We start from the raw sequence: 8,154 nt of genomic DNA, 5'->3' as shown, positions 1-8,154 counted from the left end.
CGACCTCCACTGATTTCGAGACTTCGGGAATTTCTCTTCGTTTTTATCGTATAATGTATTCAGAAGTAGGAGAGAAATGAAATGAAATATGCTATCAAGTCGATTCGTCTTCTCCTTACTTTGCTAATTCATTATTTGTTCTCTATTTCTTTTACCTTTTATCTTATTTCTTTTATACTATAAGTGATTCATTTAACTGTACTAGCTTTTCTTTACTTTAATTTACTTTGTACTATCTTTTATCATGTTAATTTGCTAATTCGGTTTTCAAATCCTCGAAATCTCGTTTGATTACCCGAAATCTCATTTGATTGTGTAAGTCCTATGAAAAAGTGTCACGTTTACAATTTGGCTCTCCATTATTTCCTAATTTATTACAATAATTATTGTTATTCCCTAGGTATACAGTATTTTCCTGTTATTTCATCTTTTCGCTTATATGTGTTTATGCTCGCTTTCGTTTTTTCTTTTTCGGCGCATTTCCGCAGATCGAATAGTTTTCCTCCTTTGTTCCGTTCCTACACTTATTTAATTGATTAATTAATTAATTAATTAATTAATTGCCCCTTAGGTATTTTTACTCCGCTGCCATGCACCCACCTGCTCAGGAAGCCTACTTTCTTGTTTGCTTAATACATCTTGTTTGTTTGGTTTATTAATTCATTAATTGTTTTATTTACGTATATTGTTGCTATGTCTGGAAATTCTCTATTACAAGAATAATTCTGACCTGTTAACTGATTGGCTTGAGTTTGTACTAATTAGTTTGAGTTTGGGTTAGAAATAAAAAGAATAAAGAACGACTTTTCCTATTTTCTCCTTAAAGTTTAGTTTGCCTTACTGTTTTTCAATTTCAGTTTCAGTTTCCATCTATAGTATCGATTTCGGCTCTCCTGAGGTGCGTTGCATTTACATCATGCTGCGTAGCCTGCCTACTGCTTTGATATTTCCTAGTGCTAATTGTTAATTTATTTATTATCTATTTTATTCTTAATTCTCCTATACTTCTGCTATGGTCTTTAGTTGCTGTCCTGTGCTTGTAATCGATTTATCCGCTTTTTTAATTCTGCTTCTTATTTGTTACTTTTCTTTTGTCTCGCCTGCTTTTGTTAAAAGATTTTCTTTTATTGTATTGTCTAGGAGGCCTAATATCCTTCTTTTGCTAGCTATTACACGAGCTAGTTTTTTCAATTTCCCTAATTTTCGATGTTTTTTAGGCGCCATCTTGTTTTTTGTTTCCGGCTATTTTTCCGAAATTTCTTCTCTCAATTATTTATATTGGCATAAAAACCCTACCTAGCAATTTTGGTTATTGTATCTAATCCCTATCTTGAGTTATTTGTTTGTTATTTTGCCGTTTTTTGTTTTTCCCTTTCTGGTTAAACTAGGGGTCCTTTTCTTCTTAAGGCTTTTGGTATATCCTATTTGGGTCTATCTGTTGGCTATTTCATCGTTAGATTCTGGTTTTGTACAAATTTTCGATTTATTTTATCCGCCATCTTGTTTCCTATTATTGCTTATTTTTGGAAAATTTCTTTTCGTTATTATTGCTATCACTAGGAAACTGTCTCCCTCCGTTTTTGGGTATAATCCCTTCTATATTTTCTACACTATTTTTAAATTAAGTTGGCTAATTTTCTAATAAACATTTCTCTATTCGCGAATTCTATTTCCTCATCGTTTTTACTGTTTGGTATTATTATCTAGGCCTACTTAATTTTGTTTTTATCTCTATTTGGCGTTTGCTCCTATCGTGTCGTTTTTAGTTTTTATAGCTTCTCGTGTTTCTCAGCTTCTCCTACTCGGATTGATTGCTCCTCAGGTATTTATCCCAAACCCTGTGTTATACGTCTTCACTCTCAATTTTCGTTTAACATGAAATACTCGTGTGGCTTTATTCTTAAAGCTTTTAACCTCCTGTTTTTTGCTAAGTACTTTCCTTTGCTCCTAGTCCAATTTGTATTGTCTAGATTTTTATTTTTTCCCTTTCTAAATTATTTAATTTATAATAATTTATGTAATATTATTTTGGGCTGTGTGGCCTTCTTATAAGGAAATTCTAGATTCTGATTCTGGATTCTATCCTCTTAGGGAGGGGGTTAGCCCTTACTCTGCGTATTTTTTGTTCTTTTTGTTTATAAACAAATTGAAATTTTTTCAACAAATTAGGTGAAAGTTCTGGGAAATTTACTCCTGCGAGTGTTGGTCTGATGGGGGAATTGTGTTATTTTACGTTACTTCCTCCTTTCGTCCCCTCATTAGTTAATAATTAATAACAAGTACATCGTCCCTGTTTTATTTTCCCCCTTGTCATCCTAGTAATGACAAATTTATATTTTTGGCATCGTGGGGTTTTTATCTAGTGCTGTAGCTATCTTTTGCCCCAAATAGTTTTTCCGATTTTGATAATTTTCGATGTTTTTTGTCGGCCATCTTGTTTTTTGTTTCTGGTTATTTTTTCAATCTTTCTTCACTAAAATATTTGTATTGGGTTAAAAACCCCGCCTAGCATTTTTGGTTAATATGTCTACTACCTATCTTAAGTTATTCGTTTGTTTATTTTGCCGTTATTGTTTATCCCTTACTGGCTCGACTAGGCACCCTTTTCATCTTAAGGTTTTTGGCATGTCCCCTTTGATCCTAACTGTAGGTAATCCTATCGCTAGATTTTAATTTTGTTAAAGTTTTCGATCTATTTATACGGCCATCTTGTTTCCTATTTCCGGATATTTTTGGAAAATCTCTTTTCGTTTTTGTTTCTGTCGTTATGAAACTGACGTACTCCAATTTTGGTTTTAATCCGCTCTATATTTAATGTGTTATTTTGAGTTTAGCTAATTACTATTTAATAATCATTTCCTGCTTCGCGGGTCCTCTTTCCTCCTTGTTTTTTACTGTTTGTATTTTTATCTAGGTCTAAATGACTTTATTTTATCTCTATTTAACGTATACTACTATCGAGCATTTGCTCCTATCGGATCGTTTTTGCCTTTGCTATCTTCTTATGTTTTTCTACCTCTCCTATTTTAGCATTATCTTCAGATACCATATTAACCATTGTCCCATCCGTAGCTGCTCGGCTACTTAATTTTCATTTTTTAAGCCTAGTTAGATCCTTCTATATTGACTTCCTGTACCCTTTTAAAATTGTAATCGCTTTTCACCTGATGTGCAGTACGTCGAGTTTCTTTATACTAGCGATCTATTCTAATATACTATTTACATAATTATTCTACTTTTATACTACCTCTCTATTTTCCCTATTATACCTATTTCTAATTTTTTCGCATACTACTTTAGCCTAATTTTCTATACATATGTTGTCTATTTACTCTTATTTTTCTCACTCGCTATTTGATTTTCTGATTTTCTCTCTCGCCCGCATGAGCACGTTTACGCTAAATGCGCAGTGATGTTGCTGTTTCTACCTGATGGCAGAGAAACGGGGGGGGGGGGGGGGGGGTTGATTCTTCAGCCAGCCCCGATGCGCTTTCCGGTGAGGCTTCGAAGGGCAGCGATTCTGGTCTCAGGTTGCCTTGAGGTTTCTGCTTTCCCTAGCCTGGTCCCGCTTTCCAGCTTCTTTCACAGGCCTTGGTCCACATTTCACCCCGCGGTTCGTTTCCTGTCCTGGATCCGCTATGTCTATTCGTCCTTTGTTCACGAGTGCATCGGGGGGGTCCCCCCGCCCCCGCTCCATCAGTGTCCTGCAAGCGAGAGAGAGTGAGAGAGAAGTTCTAATCCTATTACTATAATTACTGGTTTTTACATCTATTTCTTATATCTACTTTACAATTGTACTTATAATTAAATTTCTACTTAGCTTGTACTTCTTTTATAATCCAGCTAGACGGTTCGGGTCCTCCGATTCCAGGTCTGCTGCGATTTCCCTTGTTTCCTGGGAATCCAGCCCCTGCTGCTCCCTTCTCCTTTCTTCTGCTTCTTTTTTACGCAGGATTTCCCTGCAGAATGTAGCAAACGCCGTCCATGCTATTTGCTCTTTGCAGATGACGTCGATGATGTTATCAGGACCTAGGACTTCCTCTCTGGTGCCCAGTGCTGTCCTTAGTTCCCTTCTTTCTTCTTCCCATGTTTGGCAGGAAAACAAGGTATGTTCTGGGGTGTCCGGTGTTCCTGGATGGTACCAGCAATCCTCGGATACCGCCTTGCCGATTCTTTTTCTAAAAACATTAAAGACACCATGACCCGTTAGGGCCTGAGTTAAATAAAAATCAAGTTCTCCGTGTTTCCTCTCTGTCCAAGTCTTAATTTGGGGAATTAATTTAAATGTCCATCTTCCGACTAGCTCTGTCTCCCATGCTCTTTGCCAATCGACCATGGATTCATCCTTGACCGTTTTTCTCGCCGCTTTTTTAAGGGTTGCCTTGAGCTGTAGGATTTCTTCCTCCGATCCGTCCCCCTCTTCTAATCCTGCCATTTCTGGGAAGTCGTCACGAATGGGGAGCCCTCTTCTCAATCTCGTTCTTATTACTCCTATGTCTCTATTAATTGTTTCCTCCAATTCGAACAATTTTCTCCTTTCCTGAATCTTGAATATCCATGGCGTGATTCCTGCTAGAACACACAAAGTTTGAGCAGGTACAGTCCTATATGACGAGATAACTCTAGACAGGGCGATTTTTTGCGTTCTAACGAGTAGACTCCCGCTGCTGTAGTTTTCCAAAACCGTTGACCAGATGGGGGCTCCGTAGAGCACGATGGATTCTATAGTCATATAATATAGTCTTCTGGTTGCTTGTTTAGCCTTCATCGCGTTTGTCATCAAGCCGCTCAGGGCAGCCAGCGTCCGAATTGCTTTGTTGGAAGCCGTTTCTATATGCTTTTTAAAGTTTTTTCCTTCGTCAAAAATGACGCCTAGGTACTTTAGATGCGATTTAGGTTTAACTTCGATGTCGTCTATTTTTATAGTGAAGTTTTCCCCAACGTTCTTCCTGTTTAGCATCATGACTTCCGTTTTACTTCCTGCTAGTGCCAGGCCTGCTGTTTCCATCCATGTCTTGGTGTCTTCTATTATAGATTCAGCTCTTATTTTAAGTCTGTTAATAGTTGCAGCCTGGGCAATTATTACGACGTCATCTGCGAAGGCTAACCTCATCGTCATTGGAGGCAGAGGACGCTTCAGAAGACCATCGTAAACTAAGTTCCAGAGCAGGGGACCCAAGACCGATCCCTGTGGAACCCCCATACACATAGGGAGCCTTACCGGTCCCTCCTCCGTCTGGTACGTTACGACTCTATTCCTGAAATAATTTCTTATTAAACTTACCATGTATTCGGGAAGGGATCTCTTCCTCATTTCCTCTATTATTGCTTCCCATTTTAGGGAGTTGAACGCGTTCTTAACATCCAGGGCTATCATAGCCCCGAATCTCTGCTTATTAGAGGATTCAATAGCTGCAGCTCTGATCCTTTCCATGGGCTGGAGAGTAGACTTGCCCTTTGAAAATCCGAACTGGTTTTGATCGAAGGGTTCGTCTCCTAATTTTTCAAGCATCCTTTTCTTTAGTATGTATTCGAATAGCTTAGCCATCGAGTCTATAATACATATAGGTCTGTACGCCGAAGGTTCTGAAGGGTCCTTTCCGTCTTTCCTTAACAGGATGGTCTTCGCCTCCTTCCAAGCAGATGGTATAGTACTTCTTCTGATGATGCTGTTATATAATATCCGGAATCTGTCCGGTCTAAATTGTACCATTATTTTAATTAGTTCAGGTGGTATGCCGTCCATACCCGCTGCCTTTCCTGTTTTCAGGAGGGCCGCCGCCGCTTTAAGTTCTTCATGCGTGATTTCCGGAAAATCATTATTTTGAAGATGTTCATTTATTCTTTCTGTTTCAGGTTCTCCCTCTAGGTTCTCGTCGTCCCTGTCACCCGGATCTGGATCTTCGTTTCCTGGGCCTTGATGATTGTTCTCCGCATCATGGTAAGTATTGTTTGTTTCCTGGCAATTATTTCTACTATTGTCCTGTGGAAAAAGTCCTTTCATAACTTCCCTTGCAAAATCCATCGACAGTGTCGCCGGGGGGTTGCCCTTTTTGGCTCTTCTAATTATGGCTTTATAGGGTTTCCCCCAGGGGTCCTTTTCAATGGATTCACAGAGTTCCTTCCATGATCTGATCTTTTCCTTACTTATGGTGGATTGTAGTTTCTTCTTTTCCTTTTTGTAAAGGAACGTCAGGATTTCTCTTTCCTCCTCTCTTTTTCTTTTCCTCGCTCTCTGTACTCTTCTTCTTAAGTTTTGTACTTTTTTTCTAATTTCCTTTATTTCCGGGGTCCACCACGGGTTATTTCTTGGTCCGGTTCCCCTGCCCTGCTCTGTTTTGTCTATTGCCTCGTTACACGCTCTTATAGTTGCGGCTATAAATTTTCCTTGTTTTTGTACTGTCCAATCTTCCTCTGCATTTAGCTCTTCTTCTTCCAGGATATTATTCAGGGTTTCTCTCAGTTTGTTGAGGCCCTGGGGGTTAATTCTCCACCTGTAAATTTTTTGATTATTCTCTGGTCTAATAGATTCTTTCATTTTTAGATTCGTAAGAATATATTTATGGTCAGAGGCCGACTCTTTGTTCAGGACTCTGGATGTCAAACCATCGTTTCCCACGATCTCAGGTGTTGCTGCCACGAAATCCAGATAGGAGACCGAGCTTCCTCTTTCGAAGGTAGGTCCTCCCCAGGGCCTCACCGGGACGATTCCGCTATTTAGAAGGGAATCTAAGAGGATTGTACCCTTAGCATTCTGCTCCTCCGAGCCCCAGGCGGGAGATCTTGCATTAAAATCCCCCCCGAGGACAATGCTTCTTCCTAATGACTTCTCTTGCCTGGCATACTCTAATATTTTCTTTATTTTTAGTGCGTATATTTCCTCAGTAGTGTTAGGTGAAAGGTAGGTACTTATAAATACTATGTTTTTCATTCTTACGGCTATGTAATCGTCTTCTATTCTGTCCGCATCCTCTTGTCTTTTGCTCCCATTGTATCCCGTGATCCATAATGCTGCGTTGCCTTTTTTTGAGTATAGCCAGCTTCCCGGGTTAAATAGGGGCTCGGAGATCAGAACCAGGTCCGCCTTTTCTTCCATTGCTGTCTGGGTCAGCAGGCAATGTGCCAGTCTGCAATGGTTCAAATTAATTAGTAATATTTTTAAATTGAATTTTATTTATTGCTCCCAGCTAGCTGCTGCAGATATAATTTGTACTGGGGGCAGTTTACCGCCCCCGCGACATGCTCGGCCTTGGCTGCTGGGATGCCTTTCCTGGTGCAGAGTACACAGCATCTTATCGCCTGGCACCCGTTTATTTGGTGGCCAGTAACCCCGCATCGTCTGCATATTTCCTGGCCCTGGATATCTAATCTGCAATTGTATGATAAATGCCCGAAGTCATGACATCTGAAACATCTTACCAAATTCTGCGTCCTGGTGATTCTGCAGCTGGTAAATCCTATTTTAATTTTATTTTTGTTTTCCAGCTTTTCTAAGGCTTTCGCCGGAAGATTAATAATAATTGTTTTAGTCCCACCGAAGGTGAACCTAGCAGTTTTTAGCTCCACCTCGTGTAGTTCTAAATTGATTTCCTTAGCTAGTTCCGCTATTATTTCCTCTCTTTCCAAGGTCGGGTCGACGTCCTTAATTTCAAAGGCTACCTTCGGGGTTAGCCTTCTGACGGCGTGCTCCCCTCCCAAGGTTTCTTTCACTATTTTTTCGAACCCTGCACTATTAGCGTCCTTCTCCATTTCAATAATCAAATCTCCGCCTCGCGATTTCCTCACGGTTTGGATGCCTTCCATCTTATTTCCTGCATTATTTTTTAATTCCTTAAATAAATCTGCGAACGTCTTTGTTCCGCCAGATTTGATCATGATTGCTTCTGTTTTCGGGGGTGCCGGGATCTTTCTTTTTCTCTCCCTTTCCCTTTCCTCCTCATTTCTTCTTCTCAGAGCTTCTTCTTCTTCTTTCTTCTTTTTATTCGCTTGTCTTTTCTCTTCTGCCTTCTTTTTCCTCTCTACTAGTGTGAATTTCTCGGCTTCTCTGGGGTTGTCTTCTTGATAATCTGTATTATAACCCTTTTCTTCCCTTCTTCTTTCTATCCTGTCGTCTTCTGTTTCCGTATCTCGGTCCTCGCTTGTAATTCCACCTCT

This window comes from Halictus rubicundus, chromosome 12 (assembly GCF_050948215.1).
Source record: "Halictus rubicundus isolate RS-2024b chromosome 12, iyHalRubi1_principal, whole genome shotgun sequence".
NCBI classification, from domain to species: domain Eukaryota; kingdom Metazoa; phylum Arthropoda; class Insecta; order Hymenoptera; family Halictidae; genus Halictus; species Halictus rubicundus.
This window is presented reverse-complemented; position numbering follows the sequence as displayed.